Source organism: Bufo gargarizans, chromosome 4 (assembly GCF_014858855.1).
Source record: "Bufo gargarizans isolate SCDJY-AF-19 chromosome 4, ASM1485885v1, whole genome shotgun sequence".
Classification (NCBI taxonomy): Eukaryota; Metazoa; Chordata; class Amphibia; order Anura; family Bufonidae; genus Bufo; species Bufo gargarizans.
This window is the reverse complement of record NC_058083.1, coordinates 122,795,591-122,823,074: the sequence shown is the minus strand read 5'-3', so window position 1 is coordinate 122,823,074 and position 27,484 is coordinate 122,795,591. Positions and strand designations below refer to the sequence as shown.

The 27,484-nt window shown below is 40.8% G+C and overlaps 1 protein-coding gene across 1 annotated transcript in view; it reads left to right on the top strand.

Moving 5' to 3' along the window:
* CLSTN2 (calsyntenin 2) overlaps window positions 1-27,484 on the top strand; it is a 1,274,585-nt gene that overhangs the window by 71,120 nt on the left and 1,175,981 nt on the right. The window lies entirely within an intron of this gene.

The window sequence follows — 27,484 nt, the reverse complement described above, 5'->3', positions numbered from 1 at the left end:
ATGGCCTGGTTGTTTAAGAGAGATGTCATTGATTTGTAAGGTCTAACTTGCCAGCGTAGGACAAAGCTCTCGTGTAATAAAAGGACATATTTCAAGACCATGCTGTTGATGGCGGGGGGTGACAAGCTATAGTGTTGCTTTACAAAAAAGAAAAAAGAAGGAAACATGGATTGTAGCCCCTGGGCAATCCAGTGAGGATCTAAAGCTTTTGATCTACAAGGTCTCTCACACTTTAATAAATTACATCATACATTTCTCCCCTTGTCTCTTCTTTGTTACTTTATCAAATAATTTTCTTGTGTCTGTCGGGAAACGTTTGAGAAGGCCAGCAAGGCTATTGCCATTAAAGAACAGATCTCTACTGGCTTCATAAGGCAGAAGATGCAATACATTATGGGTATATTTGCACAACTTTAAGGGGTTGGATGACCATGACAACCCTTGTCTATATGCCCTCTAAGGGTATATTTATAGAATAGAGGGGAGATATCTATCCATCTAAGGGCATATTTATATCATAGACTACCCTCTACACAGTATGTGGAGCAATAGGGATGCACCAGCAGCTACCAGCAGAAGGACAACCTTTTGCCATTTATAGGCAGTAAACCAGTGGGGTGTACTTCAAGAAGATCTATCTATCTGCGTACATTTACAGATCCGAAGCCTAAAGATGGCCATATACATTAGACGTGTACTGACCGAGTATGTGTATGGTCACTATGTTGGTCTACCGACTCTTCCCCAATGGCAGAGAAAAAGATGAGGAGAAAAGATAGGGCTCTCTGGATTTTAACTTCTGTCCCTTTTGTTCTCGGATGATAAGCAGCTCCCAGAGGCGTCTGGAGAGATAGCTGTCTCATGTGCATCGCCAGCTTAAGATCTCTATACTGCCCAATATTTAGGCAGGACTAGCACTGATGGATGATAAACACATCCATCGGTGCTCATGGCATCGGCCTATTACACAAGCCAATGCAAAGTGAATGTGGGAGATTATCGAGTTGTATTGATTATCGGCAGCACATCCTTGATTACACAGAGAGATTTGCTGCCAATAATTGGGCATCTCTCATCCAGATGAAAGATGCAAATCTGAAAAATGAACATTTTATTGTTTATTGGCTGCTTGAAAGCATGATTAGATGAGGCCAATTATCAGGAGTGAGCATTCCTATGACCGGAATATTGTTCAGTCTAGTAGGGCCTTAAAGGGTTGTCTCACACACAATATTCTTCAGTTTTCAAACCAGCACCTGGATATGAATACTTTTATAATTGCATGTAATTAAAATTAAAAGTCGCACATGCTCAGTTCCATCCTTTAACTGCCTCCTGAGCTGTAATAGGGAGATAGCTGCTTCAGAACAGACACTGGAAAATAGATTAGGACATTTCTGGATCCACGTGAGGTACAGGGCTGGTTTTAGCTTTGTTAGAAATAGATTCTCATGTACTATATGATGTCTGGTTTAAATTTTTTGCATTAGATATATATATATATATATACGTCACCTCCTGATTTTGTCAGCCTAAATGACTATTCACATCAATATCCATATAGGCATATACATATATAACAACCCTTTCTAAAGAGAACAGGAACATGCAATGTCATCAGAATCTACCAATAGTGAAGCCTACGATCGCATTGTAGAGAAAAAGCCTTTCATATACAGTATGCTAATAAGCACGTTCTTTGAGAAGACCACCCATGAGCACAGATCCAATTTTCTGCGATAGATATTGGCCCTCTTCTCTGAGAGACCCTCTTGGGTGATCATTTCACTGCACTTCACCTGTCTTCACATCTCTCTTTGTCATGGTTCTTGAAATCCAGTTGCAGAATGGGTTTGTCTACTTGATTGAAACTTCACTATGTGCCATGATGTGCCAGTAATGTAAGTGTGCAGTCTAGTTACATATGCATCATCTCTATATTTTACATGTATTATAAATCCTCTTTAATAAGGTACAGCACATCAGAACACATCTGCTGCTCCATTATGGCATGTTTTACAAGGCGTCATTAGAAGCGCAGCCATATGTTGGTTTTATAAAGCATTCACAACCTGCTTGTTTCATTCTGGATAGAGTGGTGCTTTGTAGGTTATTTAATATGAGATCAATTGTCTGTGATTTTTTTTAACCAGATTGCCAATAAAGTAAAAAAATACCAAGAAACATACCAAATACCTTTGTAGCTAAAAACCTTAATAACTACAAATAACACTTTATATTAATACCATTACTGTGCTTTTCTGAGTCCTTTGGCTTTAGTTCAAAATCTGTAACATAAACATATTTTAAAAGTATTCACCTTTAACTAGAATATCAGGGCCATGCTGCTTTGACAACTTTTATAGTCACGCTTACAATGGCTGCCCCATGAAGTATTGTGCTTGCTCTCCAAATCTCATTCACACTGCATCATCTGGTGGCTTTCTAAAGCTCTCGTCTGTAATTATAGACAACCTGTCTCCTTGAAAGTGTATGGAAAAAATCTATGGGCAGCATTTATAGAGCAGGGAAAGCTGAGCTAAACTATTGTATTTATTACATACTTTGCGTCTTCCCTGCTATGAAATCCAGTGGGTGGTCCCCATCAGAGATATATGTATTATACAGTACAGTTTTAGGCAAGTGTAGAAAAATGCTCCAAAGTAAGAATGTTAATAGTTTATTTGTATCAATTTACAAAGTGCAAAGTGAAAAAAACAAAGAGAAATCTAAATCAAATCAATATTTGGTGTGACCAGCCTTTGCCTTCAAAACAGCATCGGTTCTTCTAGGTACAGTTGCACACAGTTTCTGTGGTAACAACTTGGTTGGTCCAAACATTTTTCAGAAGTAACCACTCATCTTCTGTGGCTGTAGGCTTGCTCAAATCCTTCTGTCTCTTCATCTAATCCCAGACAGACTTGGTGATGTTTAGATCATATAATCAAATCCAGCTAAACCAAATTCTTTTAGGTTTTCGTGCACCAGAAAACTAGTATAAGTAGGTTGACACATTCCCATCATGTTCTTCTTACATTTGTGCTTGAGTAAGGGGCATACAATATATCCAACCCGTGCTACTGCAAGGAGGGCATTGCTGTCTTAAAAATAATAATAGTACTCCCGATTATGAGATCACATGTATGAGGCCAAACCAATGAGGGTTCATCGAGAGAAACATTATTGTTTATGGCAAGCACACAACTGTTATAAAATTTGCAGCTGTGAAACAAGAGGCCCACATACTATTCTGGCAAAAAGGCCTTCTGTGATCGTTGTCTGACACTGGCTTTAACTATTGGTAACAAAGGTGTATTATGCATGAATTATTTTCTAAATTGTAAAAATGTAACTATGGAGGCTGGAGATAAGAAAACATGCATTTTTATACTTTGCTTTCAGTGTTTCTCCACAATCCATAAAAATAAACTAGATTTCCACAGACCGAGTTATGTATGTAAGTAAAGCAAAATGAGAATATTCCCCTTATCCTTCTGGACAATATCAGCGGAGTCATAATCTTCTCCTTGCAATTTATAAAGCCAGTCCTGCTCTTGGTCAGACAGCTAATCCTTTAATCTGTGGAATGGACATTAAAGCTGAAAAACCTGTTAAATAAAACTGATCTTGAATACATAAGAGGCTTCTTAGAAAAAAAAAATATATATATATATGTAAGGTTTGGCTTTTATGCATTTGTGGTGTCATTCTGAGGAACACATATTTATTTACTATACTCTGATTAATCCTATCACATGGAAACGTCTTAGACTGAGAGTGCCGTCACTAAAAACATGAAAAAAAACAGTAGTGAAAACAGGCTTGAATTCATTACCCACAAATCTTATGATAGCAGGGGCATTTTGAACATGGCTACTTCTGGATTTTCTCGAGGTTAAAAAAGACATTTGGATAATTTAGGGGTATGCCGTAACTGATGGAGAACATAATATTTGGATGCTAATGAGTTATTAAATAATAATTTATGTGTAATACTATGCATGCACTTTGAGCTTCCAAGGCCAAAGCCAGCATGGCAAGCAGTCACAAAAGGGTTGGATGTTTTTTTTTATTTTTTATAAATCTTTTTATTTCAATCTCATAGGAACATATCGTTTTATATATAAAACACATCAACTTTAACAATAGAAAATATCCAAATTAACAATTAACATTACAAAATCACATAGGATTTTTTTACTCCCTTATCAATTCCATTTATTAAATGCCCACCCACCACCCTGGAGGGAGAGAGAGAGAGGGGAGGAGAAAAAAAGAGAAAAAAAATAATAATACATTTTCTCTAACACATGCCCAGCCCTATAGTAGCCAATTGTTCCATAATTCCTCAAGGTTTTGTAATTTTTTACTATAGCCCACCACCCGCTCTTCCTTAATCAACTTATCAATTGCTTTTCTCCAATGCACCACTGTCGGAGGGTCTTCTTTTACCTATTGCCTAAGTATAAGTAGTCTAGCTTGAAATAATACTTTACTAAGGACTAATCTTATCTTTTTATTTAACTTTAAATGTTCGGTTGCCCCTAAAATACAAGTCACTGGATCTTCGGATATTTGAACATTCAAAATTGAGGATACGGTCTCTGCTATTTCTGTCCAATATCTGAACAATCTGGGGCATCTCCAAAAACAGTGTATTAGGTCTGCTCTATCTCCCCTACATTTGGGACACTTATCTGAGGTACACACGCCCATTCTATTCAACATCCACGGAGATCTATGTAATCTATGCACTATAAAAAACTGTGAGATCTTGTGTGAGCCCCTATCCGAGACCCCAGCATAAGTACTCAAGGCATCTTTCCATTTCTCCTCCGTAAAAAAGGGTAATTCACTCTCCCACTTTTTCCCAGCGAGCATTATGGTCCATTTACTCTTTGCCTCCATCAAAATCTTATATCTCCTTGCAGTTAGTCCTCCTCTTTCCCCTCCGTTAGTAAATTTGTACAGCTTATCAGATTTTTCCTTTCTATACTTATCCAACTGCTTCCCCATCCGTAGCGCATTCCTGAGCTGGAAATATTTGTACATATCCTTTTGGGGGATCCCAAACTCCCTCACCAGTGTATTAAAGTCTTTCATCTTATCCTCCTCAAATATCTGGTCTAGATATTGTATCCCCTTTTTTTCCCAGTCTATATAGGTCCTAATCGTTTGTAGTTCCTTTAAATTAAAATTTTTCCAAATAGGTGTATAGTGTAAAAAACCTTTAATCTCCAATCTTTTTTTAATTTCCACCCATATATACTCCAGTGAGTTTAATATTCTATTACTTGTATTATTTTTCCCTAATGTACCTGATTCCAACACCTCTAAGTAATTACAATCCTCTTTCCACCCCAATCTATTTACTTCCTGCTTACCCACTATAACATTTAGACTACCTTTTATGTGACCATATTGTGTTATTAAATAATAAAAAAAAACAATTCGGTACCGCTAATCCTCCTTCTCGCACTGGAAGCTGAAGCACTTCTTTCTTTATCTGTGGTATAGCACCTTTCCAAATAAAGTCCCCCATTAGGCTGTCGAGTAACTTAAAAATATTCTGCGGTAATCTCAATGGGGCATTTTGTAGAACATAGAGTATTTTTGGAGGAAAAACCATTTTTATTAAGTTTACCCGTCCATATATTGATATTGGTAATCTTTTCCAGATATGTACCCTACTTCTGAGTTCTTTTATTAGAGGGAGTACATTTAATTTTTCATAATTTTCTACATTTCCGGAAATTTGTATGCCTAAGTATTTGAAACTCTCATGTTTCTCAAGGACATGAACCCTTGCATCACCCTGTGACTGTCCCTCTCCTAGTAACAACATATGTGATTTTCCCCAATTAATATTTAAACCAGAAAAAAAGCCAAACCTATCAATTATTTCTATTACTCTGTTAAACTGATCCCCAGTATTGTGCCAAAACAATTAAATACCATCCGCATACATTAATAATTTTTCTCCTCCACCTACGTATTGAAACCCTTTAATCTTACTATCATCTCTTATAATACTTGCCAGTGGTTCTATTGCAATAGCGAATAGTAAAGGGGAGAGAGGGCATCCCTGCCTAGTGCCACGATGAAGGGCAAATGGCAAGGACAAGCTCCCATCCACCATCACTCTAGCCCTTGGATTGGAATATATAAGCTGAATCCATCCTATAAATCCCTCCCCTATACCAATCATTTTTAATACTGCTCATAGGAACTCCCATTCAATACAATTAAATGCCTTTTGGGCGTCTAATGAAAGTACCGCTTTCTCCCCTGCTTCTAATCTATTAGCTTCAATATTAAGAAATAGCCTTCTTATGTTTGAATATATCGTCCTACCAGGTATAAAGCCAGTCTGATCTTCGTTTATTACTACTTTAATAACCTTCGACAGCCTATCAGCCAGGACTTTTGCCAGAATTTTTACATCCGTGTTTAAAAGAGATATTGGCCTATATGACCCAGGATCTAATTGTTCTTTCCCCTTTTTCGGAATTAATGTAATAATTGCCTCTTTCATGGAGTCCGGTAGATCACCTAATCTTTGGGCCTCATTCAGTGTTATTTTTAACTCTTGTACTAACACCTGAGAAAAGGTTTTGTATATTTCAAAGGGGAGCCATCACCACCTGGTGCTTTTTCTGATTTTACCTTCCCCAGCACCTCATTTATTTCCGCCACCGTTATTTCTTTTTCTAAATATTATTTTTGGGCCTGAGATATCTCTCTAAATATAGATCTAGATCTTGTTTTGAATATTGTACCCGAGACTTATATAATTCCAGGAAATATTCCGTAAACACTTTTTTAGTGTCTTCTAATGTACTAGTTATTTCACCCATTCTATCCCTAATCGCACCAATCCAGGCTTTCCCTCTTTGATTTCTTACTATATTTGCTAAGATTTTACCCACCTTTTCACCCTCTGAGGCTAAGCGAATCCCCTGGAAGAGTAATTCTTTTCTGCTTCTTTCTAAATAGTGTATTTTTAAATTTTCCTGTTCCTCCTCCCAGGCTTTCTTATTACAATCAGTGGGGTGCCTTATACATGCTATCCTAGCTTTTTGTAGTTTTTTTTCCCAGTACATTACCTCTTTCTCTAGTATTTTTTTTCCAATGGTTCACCTTTTTAAACAGCAAACCTCTCAGGTATGCCTTAGCGGTGTCCCAAACGATTAATCTACTTGCAGAGTCCTCATTTTCCTTAAAAAAAGATTTAAGTTCTTCAGCTATAGTCTCTTTATCTAGAACCAAAGATAACCAATGAGGGTTAAACTTAAAAAATGGCAGAGTATTCTTTTTATTCAGATCTAGTTCCATTACTAGTGCGGTGTGATCTGATAGGGCCATGGGTACATACTTTATCCTAATCTTATTTTGAGACATTAAGTTTTTATTTTCCAAAACCATATCTATTCTAGACCAAGTTTGGTGTGTTTTAGAATAACAGGAATACATGACTTCATCCAGGTTCTGGAAACGCCAAACATCGACCCAATTAAATTCCTGGGCTACTTTAAAAAAATCTACATTTTGTGCTCTTCCCCCTCTGCTAGACGTTCTATCCCTGAGTGGATCCATTACCGCGTTATAATCTCCTATCACAATCATTACACACTCCTGTCTATTCAACATAAATCTGTGCAATTGATACAAAACATCTAGCTTATATGGCGGTAGAATATATATTAGCAATTACAGTTTTGATCCCTTCAATGTTACAGTGCAAAAAGAGGTATCTGCCATAGTCATCAGCCTCACAAACAACACACTCGAATTTAATCTTATTGTGTACCAATATTGACACCCCTCTAGAATAAGTAGTATATACAGAGTGATACCCCGCCGCGATCCATCTCTTCTGCAACCAACTCAGTGATTCCTTATCTAGGTGGGTCTCTTGGAGGCAAATGATGGCTGGCAAGAACCTCTTCAACCACTCAAGGATAGCAAATCTCTTAACTCTCTCACGCAGACCTCTAACATTCAATGAAACAATCCTGACCATCTAGCAGAGAGGGAGGAGCAAACAAAACAAACAAAAAAAAAAAAAAAAACTCATCCCCTCTCCCTCTTCCCATGAATACCTCCCCCCCCCTAAATAGTCCCCCCCTCTGCTGTACAGCAGTCGGGGCAACTCCATAACCTAGCATATTAGCTCTTTTCCCCCTACCACCCCTAGCCTCAAAGGCCCTTCCCATCCGCCCACTCACTAACCTCCTCCGGTGCCTGAAAGAACACACTCTTTCCTTTATATTCCACCCTTAATTTTGCTGGAAAAAGTAAGCTATACTTTATACCTGCATCCCTTAATCGCTTTTTTACAGTTATATAATCTCTCCTACGAGCATTAGTATTTGCCGAATAATGCGGAAAAAGTCTTATCTTTTCACCCTGTATCTGGTATTTTTCACAGTTTCTGGCATCAGCTATTATCATATCACGATCCTTAGCTAATAGGCATTTCAGCAATATCGGTCTAGGATATTCCCCTGGGACCCTATTTTTTGTAGGGACCCTATGTGCTCTCTCGATAGCGAACAGGGGGGAAAGAGTACCCTCTTTACAATTCTCCCTTAACCATTTCTCCATGAATTCAGTACAGTTATCCCCCTCTGGGATCCCTACACATCTTATATTGGATCTTCTTGATCTATCTTCTTGATTGATGAATTTTTGTTCCATCTTAACATTTGTCTGTTTTAAAAGTACCAACTCTTTTTCTAAATTTTGAACAGAGTGTTCAAGGACAGAGATCCTTTTCTCCATCTCACATAGGCGCTGTCTTACTTTCTCCATCTCATCCCGTATAACAGTAACATCTGTTTGCACTGCCCCAAGCTGCGTCACTATATTACCCATTAAGTTTTCCATCCTAGAAACAGTGCAAAGGATGTCCTGCATCGTTCTTGCGCCAGTTTCTGTAAATGTCACCGCAGTTCCCCTCTCTCCCTCTCCCCCTGTAGAACCCGTCTCCTGCATCGAGCCTTGAAACCCGGCATCTATAGTTTTTTCTTTTTGTGGAGATCGAGCCCCCGGTGAGTTCGGAACCAAGAACTTATTTAAACCTTGTTGTTTAATCCCGCTCTCTAATACTGTGACTGATCGCCTGGCGGTACTCGCGTTGGATGTTTTTTCTATTTAAGGAGGACCCTTCCCTCTCCTGACATGCCTGTTTTAATAGCTACATGTATTCCACATGTAATAACAATTCTGGAGCATCTGTTCTTATGGCTCAATGTTGTGCCATTCCTTTATTATTTCCACTAGAAGTTATGAATGAATTGCTAGCAGTCTGCAGTAAGGGTACAGAGGGGGGTAACCAGTTAGGGGGTGTCCCTGCACAGACTCTATCCAATCAGTGCTGCCATTCTCAGACTGTGCAGGTACACCCCCCCCCCCTTCCCCAACTGGTTACCACCCCTCTGTACCCTTACTGCAGACTGCTAGCAATTCATTCATAACCTCTAGTGGAAATAATAAAGGAATGTCACAACATAGAGCCATAAGAATAGATGTTCCAGAATTGTTATTACACGGGGAATGCATAAAGCTATTAAAACAGGCTGGTCAGGAGTGGGGAGGGGTCCTCTTTAAATAAATGCATAATTCTAAGAGGGAGATTACAGCCAGTGTAGAGTCTTACAAGCAGTGTACCATTGATAAAGTATGCAGATTAGTCTCCTTTAATAGGAAGAAAACTGTCTGTAATGCCACGAGACAGCTGTCTACAGGTTGGAGGAGATTCTGGTTTGGTTGATATCTTGTGTTACAGGTTGGTCATTGACTTACAGATTAGTTACCTATAGGTGATATTCAAGAGAGTTTTCTTGCTTCTGGAGGAGGGCTAAGTTACATAATAATTACATATTCCTGTATGTTGTATTTTTATTTTTTATTTTAGATCTAAACTAGGAATGAGCAAATTGGTTCAAACAAATTGATTCATCTCATTAGCAAGAGTTCTTCACTTGTGAGGGGGCTGTCTCCACAAGCAAAGAAGCGCCCACCTGCCTGTTGATTGACAGGCCAGACAATCTGGACCCTGCACCCCTCCGAATTCAGCTTTAGGAGTGCATAGGCGCTGCTACACACACAACAAGCGGAACACTTAACTTCTGAGGATGATGGATGAACCACACTCCAGCTCTTCCAAGACCAAATGAAGCTATCCCAAGCAAGGAGTGATGGGAAAAGTCCGACTAAATAGGGCGCGGTAAATGTCACATGATCCACACCTAAACAGGAGATGTGGACATACCAGCAACACATAGACAAAGTGAAACCGAAAGAGGCTGTCAGATAACTAATGCATAGATAATCTTTCGGACCTTCTGAGACCTGTCACAGATGTGCCATGTACATACACACTCGTGATGGTCTTTTATTATCCGGAAATACGCCTATATTAGGCATATTTCTGGTGCCGATTGCGCCGCAGTCTGCCACTTTTACCCGCTCACACCAGGTCTAAAAAAGTGGGCATGGCATGGGCGGGGAAGAGGACGGGCTGGAAGACTTGTCTCAGTCATCATTTTCTACACCTAGGCATAGAAAATGATCTAAATGTAAGCCAGCTAGGATGCTGGATTACCTTTAGACTGCCGCTGGATGCACCAAAGCTATGTACAGACCTGCACAACTTCGGTGGATCAATTGGCAGATATAGGAGTCTTAAAACGCCGGTCTTAATAAATGACCCCCTAGACCAGTAGTGGCAAACCTACAGCAGAGGCGTCACTCAGAGCCAGGGGCGGATTGGCCATAGACCTTACAGGGAAATTCCCCGGTGGGAAATTCCCCAATGCCCAGGGGGCCACCTGGGCCCTCCTCACGGCTGGCCAGTGAAAATTTTTAGGGGTGTATTTTGTGCTGCTGGCAGTATTTTTTGATGGGCTGTGGTATATGGCTGTTGGGGTGGTATAATGTGTCACAATATGTTACTGCTGGCCCTGCCCTCCATCAATTTAGAGGGAACTATAAAATGGGTCCACTTTTAGTATTTTTTCCAGGGCCGCTTTAAGTTCCCAGTCCGCCCCTGCTCAGAGCCCTGTCTGTGTGCACCCGCACCCTGGAAAAAATTCTATGGTGTACCAATATGCCTTAGACTTTTCCTGCCACTCATCAGCGCAGGATACGCTATGAATGGCACAGGCAGCGCATTGAATGTAGGCAGGCTATTATAGCTAAATGATAAAGTACATGGAAGATATACTATACCTGACTGCAGTATTCAGGTTAATTGCCATGTTGGCACTTTGCAATAAATAAGTGGGTTTTGGGTTGCAGTTTAGGCATTCAGTCTCTAAAAGGTTCACCATCACTGCTCTAGATCCTTATAAACAACAAAGCAAACTAAAAAAAAGGAGTGAAAAAAGAAAGTGCTGGTAAGGGGGCTGCCAAAAATGAGGTTTGCAAATACCATAGATGCAGTAAAGCTTCTTTTATTGGTAATCTTTGGCAACATGTTTTGGCACCATATTGGTATCTTCTTCAGGCCTCATATCATGTACAGTATATGGTCTTAGGAAAATACTGATACAGTATGGAAAGATGTTGCCTAAGGTTACCAGAAAAGGAAGCTTGACTGGATCTATGATCTTCAGGACATTGTATTGTCAGCAGTGCCCCCAATTCCTGCCCTTTCTGTTTGGCTAATATTGATTCATGAGAGGTGTAAGTACATCCAGGAGTGGAGCAGCAGCTGAGCCTAACCTTATACATGCGTGCCTGTTCTGTACAACTGACCAAGGTGAGAACTTACTCTACTTACTACCGACTGTGAATTTGGTTTACTGTGCTATACAGTGTCTAGTGTTGATCGCGAATATTTTAATTGCACATTTTTATTGCGAATATTGTCATTTCGAGAATTCGCGAATATCTAGAATATAGTGCTATATCTTCGTAATCGCAAATATGCTAGATTTTTTTTCAGCAGTACCCAAAATTCCCCACTGCTTCTTGCTTGTGGGCCAATGAGAAGGCTGCAATATGTTTGACTTTAGAAGTAGTGTTGATAGCAAATTTTCGTATCGAAAATTTTTATTGAAAATTTTCCAATTGCTGATTTTCGAATAAAAGAAAATAATGACTGGAGATCACGAATTCTCAAATTTGCGAATATATGACGAATATTCTTCCAAATATTTGCGAAATATCGCTAATTCGAATATTGCCCCTGCCGCTCATTACTGAGTGTTATATATTTTTGTCTGTTTTTATAGAGTTTTTAAAAAGTGGACAATATTATAAGGCCTACCTACGGTCCTCTGAGGGATGGAGTAAAGAGAACAAAGATGCACAGAGAAATATTGTGATTTCTGTTAATGGTAAAAACCAGACTAAGACTACATGCGCACAACTGTATTTTTCATCCATGTGCTATCCACATTTTTTATATCTAGCACATTAACCCATTCATCCTATGGGGTCATGTATACATCTATAATATTTGCAGATCCGCGTAGCCGTTGTACAGTTTATAGAACATGTTCTCTTCTGGTCCATATTGTGGACAAGAATAGTCTTTTCTATTGATGGGAGTGAGAAAAATATGGAAAGTACACAGAATCAGTTTTTTAGTAACATAGTACATAGTAACATAGTATATAAGGCTGAAAAATGACATCTGTCCATCCAGTTCGGCTTGTTATCCTGCAAGTTGATCCAGATCAAGGCAAAAAAACTCTGTGAGGTAGAAGCCAATTTCCCCACTTAAGGGGGAAATAATTACTTCCTGACTCCATTCAGGAAATCAGAATAACTCCCTGGATCAACGACCCATCTCTAGTAGCTATAGCCTGTAATATTATTACACTCCAGAAATACATCCAGGCCGCTCTTGAACTCTTTTAGTGAACTCACCATCACCACCTCCTCAGGCAGAGAGTTCCATAGTCTCACTGCTCTTACCGTAAAGAATCCTCTTCTATGTTTGTGTACAAACCTTCTTTCCTCCAGACGCAGAGGATGTCCCCTCGTCACAGTCACAGTCCTGGGGATAAATAGATGATGGGATAGTTCTCTGTACTGACCCCTGATATATTTATACATAGTTATTAGACCTCCCCTTAGTCGTGTTTTTTTCTAAAGTGAATAACCCTAATTTTGACAATCTTTCAGGGTACTGTAGTCCCCCCATTCCAGTTATTACTTTAGTTGCCTTCCTCTGAACCCTCTCCAGCTCTGCTATGTCTGTCTTGTTCACAGGAGCCCAGAACTGTACACAGTACTCCATGTGTGGTCTGACTAGTGATATGTAAAGTGGTAGGACTATGTTCTCATCACGGCATCTATGCCCCTTTTAATGCAACCCATTATCTTATTGGCCTTGGCCTTTTAAGGACCGAAATCTAGACGCGGTCATGTGTATAAGGTCTAACATATATTTATACATTTTTACTATGATAGAAAGAATAGTGGATATATTCACAGAAGAACACATTGTTCAGCCATTAAACAACACCCAGGTCATGCCATCCTCACTTTTTATTGTACCAGCTGTTGACAGTATATAGTTTGGACAGGCGCATGGAAGCAATATTCATTTCAGTGACCTGAACATGCTGCGTGTATTTTTAATTAGCACTTTAAAAGTGTCATCTGCTGCCAAAGGATGGAGGTGGTTATGGAAAGTGTGCATGAAAAGCCTTCCGGTCCTCCAGATGAGCAAAGGTGGTTTAATGCAAACCCTTATGTTGTATCGCTGTATAATTCTCCATCACTTGCTGTGACAAACTGCTCAAACGCTAACCGATATAGTTATGTCTAGTCACTGCAATTGACAATTATAGCAAATGCTAGGACAAAAATTGGAAATGTGGGAATTCTTTTGCCATGCCGTATGACAGGCATGGCCAACCTGCAGCTTTCCAGCTGTTGTAAAACTACAACTCCCACCATGCCATGCTGTAGGATGATAGCTGTAGGAGTTTAAGCATGCATGGGATAGGCATACGGCCATCCTTCATATAAGATAGGGCCAATGGCTATCCATAGTATTCAGTATATTGGACAGACTAGATGGGCCAAATGGTTCTTATCTGCCGACACATTCTATGTCTCTATGTTTCCATGTTTCTAGTCTGGGCATGCTGGGAGTTGTAGTTTTTCAACAGCTGAAGAGCGCCAGGTTGGCCATCCCTGCTGTACGTCATAACTTCAGCTATCATCTAGCTTGAACATTGTAGCATAATCCATATAATGGAAGTCAATAGTGACATGAATTTGTTGCAGTGTGAAAACTGGTCTTGAATTTGTTTTTCTTTAGCTTCCAGATCTAATATCTCAGACATGACTGCAGAGAACATATGCTTCAGATAAATGTCATGTGCAGGAAGTCCGGGGAAGATGCCTGCTCTGGCTTTCTGGGTGCCTGCTTTTGTGCTTGCAGTGGTTGTATTGTTATGTTGTAAATTAGTATAAACCATTGGTCGCGCTCATCCATCCTTCCCTTGACCTACATCAGTGGTCCATTCTCCGATACTTACTCTTACTGTAACAAACGACAACAGTAGTGACATCTGAGGACTTTCCACAACGATTTATCTAATGAAAGATACTGAGCAAGTGATCGCTCAACATCAAGTGTAATCTTCTCCACCCAGAGTGACAGGTGGTGTAGGCAGCCGCCTAGGGCACCAATGAAGGGGGTTCAGTTTATAGATTAAAAGAAACGCACCCTGTTTTCAATGTTCTTTTACCTTCAATTGAAAGCTCTGAGCTGCTGATAACACTGTATCTGAAGGGGTATCATATAAATTGAGGAGGAAACTCACTGTCGCCTTTGGTTAGAATCCTTATGCACTGCAGACATAGGGTTACATGCACAAATAAGGCTACTTTCACCTTTGCGTTGGTTAATTCCGGTATTGAGATCAGGCAGAGGATCTCAATCCTGGACTTAAATGGATCCCTTATGATTTTGCACATCAGGATGCATCCGTTCCATTAGGATGCGGTTGTGTGAAATCAAAATGGAAAAAACAAATCCGGCACTAAATACATCGAAAGTCAATGGGTGACAGATACGGTTGTTTTAGGCTCCTAAAAAAAACTGATCCGTCACTATTGACTTACATTGTTTTCAGTGCCGGATCATTTTTTATTTTATTTTTTTATGATCGGAAACAAAACCGCAGCTTATAACGGTTTTGTGTCCAGTCACAAAATGGAATGCTGGCGGAACGGAAGACATCCTGATGCACCATGAATGGATCTATTTCCATTCAGAATGCATCAGAACTAAATGGAAAGTTTTTTTTGTTTCTGATATTGAGATCATCTGCCGGATCTCAATACAGTGTAAGGCCTCATGCACACGGACGTTTTTTTTCACGGTCCGCAAAACGGGGTTCCGTTGGTCCGTGATCCGTGACCGTTTTTCCGTCCGTGGGTCTTCCTTGATTTTTGGAGGATCCACGGACATGAAAAAAAAGTCATTTTGGTGTCCGCCTGGCCGTGCGGAGCCAAACGGATCCGTCCTGAATTACAATGCAAGTCAATGGGGACGGATCCGTTTGATGTTGACACAATATGGTGCCATTTCAAACGGATCCGTCCCCATTGACTTTCAATGTAAAGTCTGGAGTTCTGTTATACCATCGGATTGGAGTTTTCTCCAATCTGATGGTATATTTTAACTTGTAGCGTCCCCATCACCATGGGAACGCCTCTATGTTAGAATATACTGTCGGATATGAGCTACATCGTGAAACTCATTTCCGACAGTATATTCTAACACAGAGGCGTTCCCATGGTGATGGAGACGCTTCAGGTTAGAATATACAAAAAAACTGTGTACATGACTGTCCCCTGCTGCCTGGCAGGTGCTGCCAGGCAGCAGGGGGCAGACCCCCCCCCCCTGTTTTTAACTCATTGGTGGCCAGTGGGCCCCCCCTCCCCTGTTGTTAACTCGTTGGTGGCCAGTGTGCGCACCCCCCTCCCTCCCTCCCTCTATTGTAATAATAGCATTGGGGCCAGTGTGCGCGCCCCCCCAACCCCCCCCCCTCCCTCTCTCTATTGTAATAATAGCATTGGGGCCAGTGTGCGCGCCCCCCCAACCCCCCCCCCCTCCCTCTCTCTATTGTAATAATAGCATTGGGGCCAGTGTGCGCGCCCCCCCAACCCCCCCTCCCTCCCTCTATTGTAATAATAGTATTGGGACCAGTGTGCCCCCCCCCCCCCGATCATCGGTGGCAGCGGAGTAGAAGATTCATACTTACCTGGCTGCTGGCTGCTGCGATCTCTGTGTCCGGCCGGGAGCTCCTCCTACTGGTAAGTGACAGGTCTGTGCGGCGCATTGCTGTCACTTACCAGTAGGAGGAGCTCCCGGCCGGACGCAGACATCGCAGCAGCCAGCAGCCAGGTAAGTATGAAAATCTTCTACTCCGCTGCCACCGATGATCGGGGGGGTGCGCACACTGGCCCCAATGCTATTATTACAATAGAGGGAGGGAGGGGGGGGGGGTTTGGGGGGTGCGCACACTGGCCCCAATGTATTAAAACAATAGAGGGAGGGAGGGGGGGGGGGTTGGGGGGGCGCGCGCACACTGGCCCCAATGTATTAAAACAATAGAGGGAGGGAGGGAGGGGGGTGCGCACACTGGCCACCAACGAGTTAACAACAGGGGAGGGGGGGGCCGCACAATGATATTCAAACTGGGGAGGGGGGGGGTCTGCCCCCTGCTGCCTGGCAGCCCTGATCTCTTACAGGGGGATATGATAGTACAATTAACCCCTTCAGGTGCCGCACCTGATGGGGTTAATTGTACTATCATATCCCCCTGTAAGAGATCGGGTGCTGCCAGGCAGCAGGGGGCAGTCTTGTACACAGTTTGTAGTGTATTCTAACTAGAAGCGTCCCATCACCATGGGAACGCCTCTGTGTTAGAATATACTGTCGGATCTGAGTTTTCACGAAGTGAAAACTCAGCTCTGAAAAAGCTTTTATGCAGACGGATCTTCGGATCCGTCTGTATGAAACTAAAACCTACGGCCACGGATCACGGACACGGATGCCAATCTTGTGTGCATCCGTGTTCTTTCACGGACCCATTGACTTGAATGGGCCCGTGAACCGTTGGCCGTGAAAAAAATAGGACAGGTCATATTTTTTTCACGGCCAGGAAACACGGCTCACGGATGCGGCTGCCAAATGGTGCATTTTCCGATTTTTCCACGGACCCATTGAAAGTCAATGGGTCCGTGAAAAAAAACGGAAAACGGCACAACGGCCACGGATGCACACAACGGTCGTGTGCATGAGGCCTAAGTGTGAAAGTAGCCTAACTTGTCCATGAATGCACTGGGTGTAAACACATGGTGAAATTCATGTCACCGTGATCCTCAAGCTCTAATATGAGATACTGTAAGTTAGTAGTAAGTTTCAGTTCATTTTATTTGTGGAAACTCAGAAAACCTATTTAAAGGGCATCTGTCCTCACATTTGTACCTGTGAAGCTGGCTGACCTGCCGCATGTGCGCTTGGCAGCTGAAGGCATCTCTGTAGGTCCCATGTTCATACTGTATGATCTCGCATTGCTGAGAAAAATGACGTTTTAATATATGCAAATGAGCCATTAGGAGCAACAGGGGAGTTGCCATTACTCCTAGAGGCTTCTCTCTCTCTCTCTGCCACTGCCGTGCCCTCTCCACTTTGATTGACAGGACAGGTATGATGACATTAACACTACCTGGTCCTAATATTAAAGTCTCCCTGTACATCATAGTGACATATCAAAGGGTTTGATCATGGGGATCTCAGTGTTGAGACCTCCACCGATCACTAGATCAAGAAGTGCTGTCATTTCTCGCTGCTGATGAGTGCAATAGAAAGTCTATGTGCCCCTCTCAAGTCCAACTTCTGTAGCTAGGAGAGACAAACCCCTAGAAAGCAAAACCTTTTATATCTCACTAGACGACTATGACATATAAAAAGGGTTTTTTAACCCCTTCCCAACCAGCACCGTACATTTTCACATTTTTAAACAGCAGACACTAGAGGCTAATGTCTATGATTGGCGATAACGCAGATCACAGACATTTAAGCCCTCAGATGCCATGGGATCTGAGAGCAAAAAAAAATATAAAAAATCCAGGGGCACACACTCCTGGGTCTGCAGTGACCCCCTCACAATTGGAGGAGCCTTTCATCTTATGTGGCAGCCCCAGTCCCAGTGAATGATCCGAGGCTGCCACAGCTATTTTCCTGTGGAGATCCTGCCTGTGGGAGGGCTCCATAGGAACATAGGGAAATTCTCATAGACTCCAGGTCAGTTTTACCTTATACAGAACGTCATAAAAACAAAGCCCATAAAACTGTGGTGGAATAGCGTTTTTTTCCAATCACAGCCTATTTGTTTTTTCTACATCATATGCGATAGTAAATGGTGTCATTAGACAGTACCGTAGGTAAATGTACTGTCTATAAGTGTCAGTACGTGTACTTCCAGCCTCTGTACCACTGTACAACACACAGAGACTACGCTGAGCACACAGTAGGGTAATGCTTACTGCTGCTCCAGCTTGCCTATAATTCAGTATCAGTGTCTTTTTCTATAACAAACATTAATGTCTGACTCTCGTGTGACATCCATCTGCTGATCATCTAACGTTGTCTTCAGCCATGACATCAAGGCAAGTGAAAAGGGTAATTAAATGAAGCTCTTATTTCAGGTCAAAGACAATATGAAACTAAATTACAGCTTTCTTAATTAAATATCATGCAAACTGGAATCAGGTTAGAGTTTAGAGCAGAAATGCAGACGGAATTAGGTTTTGACTTGGATGCAGAAGCAGCAGATGGTGGGGCTGTGATGTAACCTACATACCCTGATGGTAGGACAGTCTGTTCTGGAGGAGGGGACCCAAGTCTTCATAAAGAACGGACTTCTGGCTATTTAAATTAAGTTCACCCTCATGAATTACTAAGTTGAGTTGACGGATAAATGACTACTGTAATAAATACAATTTACCAAAATGTTCGTCCGGGATCCTAAATTCAGAAGGTATACTATTTATGCAGTTCACTTCCAGCAAGCAGGTTATTCTTAAAGACGTGAAAATTCCTTCTTTGACCCCCCGCTGTTAATGCATCCTTAATTGCAGACTTATAGCGCAGATACAGCCTCTAAGTACAGATAAATTTATTCAAATGTATACAGCAGACAACCCTAGTCATTTCTCTATGGAGTAGGACCTGGGGAGCTGCAAGACACATTTATAACCATTAAGTAGATGATGTGTTCAAGTCTTAAAAATATATAAATACCTTCTGTTTCTCCCCAGCCATATTCATAGAGGTATTGTTTCTATATCTTGCACTGAAGAGGACTAATAAGCCAGGAACAGCTCTTCCATGTTGGAATGAATGGCTGTTATAGACATTTTCTCTTCTAGACATGGTGGCTCAATCACCTTAAACCTAAATATAACCTCAATAAAATAAACCAACACAAACACAATTATAAGTTGGAAGTATTAAGCCACAATGTTTATTATAGATAATAAGAATACATATTTTATATATTAGCATAATAAATTAGTCTGAATAAATTAAAAATCATAAAATATTAAAAATACTAATCTATAAAACATCAGATGCCATATCAACCAGTCCACCTAGCTTTAGCTGGACAACAGAACTCCCACTAACAAACGGCAACAGTTAATAAAGATATAAGTTAGGGTGGGCAGATGGCTTGCTTGTCTTCTAACTTCTTGGATAGGCCCCAACCACTGGCAAACACCGCAATAGAAGGGACAAATCTTCCCGCCGTTGGCACCTTGAACCAGTAAGACTCAAACTCAAATATTCCAGCTCATAGACCAGAAAAACCCGGTTAACTCAGCTCATGCTTCGCACAGCGGACTCAAATATGACCTCCTCAATGGTAGGTCCCACTCTCATAGATAAAAAGGGTGGTACGGGAAGAGAGAAATGAGGAGTCATTGTAATAGCTAGAGAAACAACCAGCAGGGAACTAACCCTTACACAGCCCAAGCTCTCTGGGCATTAACCTTATGACAGTGACTAAGCCACCTTGTGTCCTTCAAGTGAAGTACTGTGTGTGTGGGGGGGGGGGGGGGGCGGGGGGGAGGGTGTGCTTGTCATTCTCCACACATGATGGTTCATGAAAGTGAAAAAGTATGATTTACAATACGTTAATCTACTTACTATCCTAAAATGAGGAATATGCCCTTGTTTTTTGAATTCATGAAGGATGCATTGTAAGCATCTATTTTAACCCTTTCAGAAAATTTTACATTTGTCACTTTATGTGGTATTAACTTTGGAATGCTTGTATTCATCCAAGCAATTCTGCTGTTGTTTTCTTGAAACTATTTTTTATTATGAAAAACACTTTTTTTTTTAACTTTTTTTTTTGTCCCACTCTGGGACTTCAACTTCTGGGGTCTGATCCCCACTGCAATTCGTTACAATACATACTGCATTGTAATGCATTGACTGTCAGCTTTTATGCTGACAGCCTGGCTGTGAGACCCAGCCTAAGGGGCTGGATCTCACAGGCTTCTGTAGAAGGCAAGCCCTGATGCTTATATGGAAGGCATTGGGCTGCCTTCTTTGCCATCGGGTCCTCATCACTGCATCGCTACTCATTATTCACTAAAGAGTTTTCTTCTTCCTTTCATCCCACCTCTACATAACCCTAATACTCATGTGAAGAAATTGCTTTAAAGGGAACCTGTCACCGGGATTTTGTGTATAGAGCTGAGGACATGGGTTGCTAGATCGCCGCTAGCACATCTGCAATACCTAGTCCCCATAGCTCTGTGTGCTTTTATTGTGCATAAAAAACGATTTGATACCTATGCAAATTAGGCCCCATGCACACGGCCGTGTGCGGGCCGTGGAACCGCGGCCTGGATCCCTCCTGAGAGCAGGAGCGCACGGCGTCACTGGTTGCTATGACGCCGTGCGCTCCCTGCTGCCGGCACAGTACAGTGATACACTGGTATAGATCATACCAGTGTATTACTGTACTGTGCCGGCAGCAGGGAGCGCACGGCGTCATAGCAACCAGTGACGCCGTGCGCTCCTGCTCTCAGGAGGGATCCAGGCCGCGGTTCCACGGCCCGCACACGGCCGTGAAACACGGCCGTGTGCATGGGGCCTTACCTGAGATGAGTCAGAGCTTGAAAATATGACTCTTCTCTGGTCACACAAGTAAGATATGACTCTTTTATGTTAATTTGCATATGTATCAAATCGTTTTTTTGCACAATAAAAGCACACAGAGCTATGGGGACTGGGTATTGCGGATGTGCACACGGCCATCTAGCAACCCATATCCTCAGCTCTATACACAAAATCCTGGTGACAGGTTCCCTTTAAAGTACAAGCACCTAGGATAAGCTAGTAGAAAGGAGATGTATGAGCATTCTGATGGTCTGACTTTTGGTCCTCATTGATGAGGATTCACAAAAGAAAGAAATGGAATTGCTGGCTATACATCTTGGAAAATGAAGTTCAGTACGGTCTTTGCTCTACTGTCTCATTTTCTGTCATGTATTTGGTCTCAGGCGTATTGAACAAAGCAGTGAAGGTCTAGGCTTTGCAATGCTTGGAGAAGTCTTAGATTGGATTACTATTTACATATGAATGATGTAAAGCTGCTAATAAATAGAATTACTAAACATCTGCTCAAGGGATTTCTTTTCATTAAGCAAATTCTATTTCAACTATAATTTATAATGACAACAGGAGAAAACAGGTTCAGACCTTCTTGACGGTAGAACTTTTGTGTTATATGGTGTTATGTACGTTCATAGCATGTCTGGTATGTCAAAGCCTGTCATTCAAGTGTAGACAATAGGTGTAAACCAGTGAAATGTTTTTTTTTTTTTGTTTTTTTGGGGGGCTGAAATTATTTTATGGATTACCTTTTACTTATATATTGTATTTTGTAATGAGAATAAATATGAACATAGGTGATTAACCCCAAAAATATTAACATAATTCAAGCGTTATACAAAAGCTCTGTGAAGGTCATTCTCACTACCAAATGCACTTGATGTCGTTGGCTCATAGGAGGTAATGCATGCACTTGCATCATTTTAATGTGTGCAGGTTAGATGTTGCTTCTCAAAGTGATTGAAACCCCTGTAGAGATAACCCTACTGTACCATTGCAGCTATCAGATAGAATTTGAGGGAGGCTTTTTAGTAGTTTTAGTACCTTGGTCGCATTGTCTTACAGCCAGTCGTATACTAGAACATTAGCAAGTCATATACTAGAACTTATGTTGAGTGCAATTCTTGGCTCATAGGGAGCCAGTTAGATCACCCCAACGGTGTTTGATTAGGTTGAAGCTGTTCTCTGCACACCAGTTTGGGAAACTGAACTGCTATGAAACTTATGTTGTAAATGGGACATTATGTTGCTCAAGCAGGAAACTGCCTTAACAGTAATATATACTGTAGAAAGCATAGTGGGCCAATAGCATATGTAAACATTGTGGTCATTTTCAGATGCTCCTTGACACCACCATATCTTAGCCACCCATGCCAGGAAGTCTTGGTGCTTCATTCTATAGTTATGAATACCTTTTCCCCATTTCTTATTGGGCATGCTGAGACTGCAGAACCTAAGGCGACCCATCACTATCCAGATGTATGTCACCCCTTTAATTGGGTCTTGAAATGGACCTCTTCAGGGTTCACATAGCAACCACATGTTGTCACAAAACTTGTTGTCACTAAGGGCAGCATAAAATAGTGACAGAAATGCTGATTTCAGCGGTGTGTCACTCATGAACTAAACGTAAGTGCTTGCTAAGAACCAGCATCATAATCATTCCAGCACAGGCTTTAAAAAGAGTCAAATCTACTAGAGAAGAGTCATGGTTATTCATAATCTCCTGTACTGTCCCCATCTGCTGATGGTTGGAAGTTCTCTCCTAGAGGGAAAGGCAGAAAACTAGGTAGGAGACTCAGTCATCAGCAGGTGGGCAGGGAGAGCAGGAATTCATGAATAACTATGACTCTTCTCAGGTGGCCGTGACTCTTTTCCAAGCCCAATCTGCAATGATTGTGATGTTGTTTCCCGGCAACCACTTATTTTTAACTTATAAATGACAGACCGCTGAAATCCACTCACCTATCTCTACTTTATGTTGCCTTAGTATGGGCAGCATAAAGTTGATGACAGGTTCCCTTTAAGTACATAAATGTTTTGCTGCTGCATTAATATTTTTACTGGCGTTAAGAGGCTCATTATACTTTATGTTTCCTGTCCTTTGCCAATAAAGTGTTGTATGTTCTATTTTTTTAAGCCCAAACTAGGAGTGGGTAAAAAAAAAAAAGAGAAGTCTTATCTATCCCTAATACATTCTCTCCTTTTATGATACTCTCCTGATTTTGGCTTCAAGAACTGCATAAAAAATTGCACATTTGGCATCAGCTTTACCAGCACTTTTACTATACTTCTTTGTTAACAAAGCATTATTTATGGCTGACTGTCCAAAGAAACCTAATCCATGAAGTTTGTGTGGAGCAGTTTTGACACAGAGATTACTTCCAAAGCTATTTTAATTATGTTATTATGTAGTAAAAGAATGAGGGGCACTCCGTATAAGGGAACAGGAGACAGTGGTTCACAATTAAATTTATTATACTACCACATATATATAAAAACAATAAAATAAATGATATAACAAATTAGATGAGGATCCTTATCAATAAAAAAATGTCCAGAAAGTCCATAGGACAACACACATCTGGTGTTGAATCGCCACAGATGGTACACAAGAGATTTTTATAAAAAATCAATTAAAACTTAAAATAATGTTAAAATACCTTCAAATGCAATAAAATAAGCTTCGTGCAACATATATGAAGCATCATACAGTTAATTTTTTCAAAGATGGAGACCTGGGGAAACTCCCCTCAAAGAGACATGATATCTATACCAGAAGAGGGGATAAAAGTATAACAAGTATATGAATATATATTTTTATCCCCTCTTCTGGTATAGATATCATGTCTCTTTGAGGGGAGTTTCCCCAGGTCTCCATCTTTGAAAAAATTAACTGTATGATGCTTCATATATGTTGCACGAAGCTTATTTTATTGCATTTGAAGGTATTTTAACATTATTTTAAGTTTTAATTGATTTTTTATAAAAACGCATCAAAAACGCACTGAAAACGCATATGCATTTTCGGTGCGTTTTATTTGAAAATGATATGACAGTGCCATTAACAATGCTATTAGGCCAGAATTTTATATTTTTGTTGGTGTTATGTCATTTTATTGGAATGAAATATGTTTATGTCAATGTGATGAGTTAGTCCATGGAAATATCCCTTATACAGCTGCGATTTTCCATTGGATACTGCACGTGTCAAATATTGAATAGATTATGTGATGCTACCATCTTGCTATCCTCTGTTCTGATACAGACGATAAGATGTTGCGATATTTGATGTTTATATTATGAAAGAAGCAGGATCCAATATGGAATCTGATCAGGTTCCGATACCATGTTTTTTGGATGTTACAATCAAAGAAGCTCCACCTGAGCTGGCTTCCTGGGAGGATACAAAAGGCTGCTCAGAGCTCACTGTCTTCACCACTGAGGAAGAGGTGTATACCTCGAAACGCGTTTGGGCAAGTCAAGACAGTGAGCCTTCTCTCTCCCCTGAACACTATAAGTGAACCGTTGAGCGACAGCTTCGGTCGGGGCCATCGATACAGCAAGCTTTTAACACAGAGCCGGTGACGCTACAGGCACACGCTACTACGATCCAAGTTGGTGAGTCACGTGAGACGTCACGTCAGACTCGTACCACGTGGGACGCCGCGTTAACATCATCCAGCCATTACCTCGAGTCCCCATACAAGTGGTGCGGACATACAGAGGGTAAGATATTCTGGCTGTCTTATCAGAAAAGAGAACTCTTGTGTTTTATGCCTGACCTGATCTGTCCGTAATCGGATGTTATATATGGGACTTTGTGGAAGCCTGATATCCCCAAGTGATATACTTGTAAAAGATCTCTTAATACGATAGTTTGCCCATACCATCTGTGGCGATTCAACACCAGATGTGTGTTGTCCTATGGACTTTCTGGACATTTTTTTATTGATAAGGATCCTCATCTAATTTGTTATATCATTTATTTTATTGTTTTTATATATATGTGGTAGTATAATAAATTTAATTGTGAACCACTGTCTCCTGTTCCCTTATACGGAGTGCCCCTCATTCTTTTACTATATTATTATTTTCCTGTGCGGTCTGGGTGGACCGAGAGGTGTGCACCCTGTCCATTCAGTATTGGGGTGAGCCGCTGATTTTCATATTTATGTTATTATGTGATAAGTAACCAAATCAGATGATTAGTATGTGCCACGGGGGTCTAGATTATTTGGAATATGTAATTTAAATATATGCCTACAAAGGCTGTGAAAGGATTGTACCATCTAGGACATTGATGGCATATAGCTAGGCATATTACTGTCAATGTCAGGTGTCTGAGCAAGCAAACTCAGCTGTTCTTGGAAGTTCCAAAGTGGTGAATGGAAAGTGCACCACCCAAGCATGGCCAACTCTCCTTTCACCAATACGGGACCGCTGTAAATTGGCGAGCCGGCGGCTCTGCTATTTATGAAACTCCCATAGCGATGAATGTAGAGCATGTCTCGCATGCACTGTGTGCTCTTCTTTACTTCCTGGGCCCTGATCTGGAGATAAGAGCTGGTCCCAGAGGACAGACTTAAATCTATCTTAACGAAATGCCAACAATCTCCCAGATGGACAAACTTTGTTAAGACGCAGGAAAAAAAATGTGTCTATTGTTTTTGTTGCTGAAGCCTAATTAATGAGTCAATAGGGTTATACAGTTAGGTCCATATATATTTGGACAGAGGCAATATTTTTATAATTTTTGTTCTGTACATTACCACAATGCATTTTGAACAAAACAATTCAGATGCAGTTGAAGTTCAGACTTTCAGTTTAATTCAGTGGGTTGAACAAAATAATTGCATAAAAATGTGAGGAACTAAAGCATTTTTTTAACTTAATCCCTTCTTTTTAGGGGCTCGGAAGTAATTGGACAAATTAAATAATTGTAAATAAAATGTTAATTTCTAATACTTGGTTGAAAACCATTTGTTGGCAATGACTGCCTGAAGTCTTGACCTCATGGACATCACCAGACGCTTTGTTTCCTCCTTTTTATGCTCTGACAGGCCTTTACTGCAGCGGTTTTCAGTTGCTGTTTGTTTGTTGGCCTTTCTGTCTGAAGTTTAATCTTTAAAAAGTGAAATGCTCTATTGGGTTCAGAGCAGGTGACTGACTTGGCCATTCAAAAATATTCCACTTCTTTGCTTTAACTCCTGGGTTGCTTTGACTTTATGTTTTGGGTCCTTGTCCATCTGTATTATGAAATGCCGACCAATAAGTTTGGCTGCATTTGGCTGGATTTGAGCACACAGTATGTCTATGAAAACCCCAGAATTCATCTGGCTGCTTCTGTCCTGTGTCACATCATCAATAAACACTAGAGACCCAGTGCCACTGGCAGCCATGAATGCCCAAGCCATTACACTGCCTCCGCCATGCTTTACAGATGATGTGGCTTTGGATCATGAGCTGTACCATGCCTTTGCCATACTTTTTTTCCCCCATATTTCTGGTAGAGGTTGATTTTGGTTTCATCTGTTAAAGAATGTTCTTCTAGAAGTGTGCTGTTTTTTTAAGATGTTGTTTTAGCAAAGTCCAATGCAGCCTTCTTATTCTTGAGGCTTATGAATGGCTTGCACCCTGCAGTCTTCTCTTTATGGTAGATTTGGATATTGATATGCCTACATCCTGGAGAATGTTGTACACTTGGTTGGCTGTTGTGAAGGGGTTTCTCTTCACCATGGTAATTATTCTGCAATCATCCACCACTGTTGTATTCCGTGGGCTTCCAGGTCTTTTTGCATTGTTGAGGTCAACAGTGCTATCTTTCTTTCTCAGGATGTACCAAACTGTAGAATTTGCCACTCCTAATAGTGTAGAAATTTCTGTTTTCGCAGATGAAGGATGACTTGTTTCACCTGCATGGAGAGCACCTTTGATTGCACGTTTACTTCTTAGCAAAATCTTCAAAATGCAAGCAACACACCTCAAATCAACTCCAGGCCTTTTATGTGCTTAATTGAGAATAAAATAATAAAGGAATTGCCCACCCCTGCTCATGAAACAGCCTTTGAGTCAATTGTCCAATTTATTTTGATCCCTTTAAAAACAGGGTGCCACATGTAAAGAAGCTGAAACTCCTAAACCCTTTATCCAATTTTTAATATGGATACCCTCAAATAAAAGGTAAAAGTCTGGACTTTATGTCTATTATATAAATATAACTCGAATATGTTTTAGCAAACAGGTAAAACAAAATAGTGTCAGTGCCCAAATATATATGGACCTAACTGTAGCTACGTACATGTGCCAGGT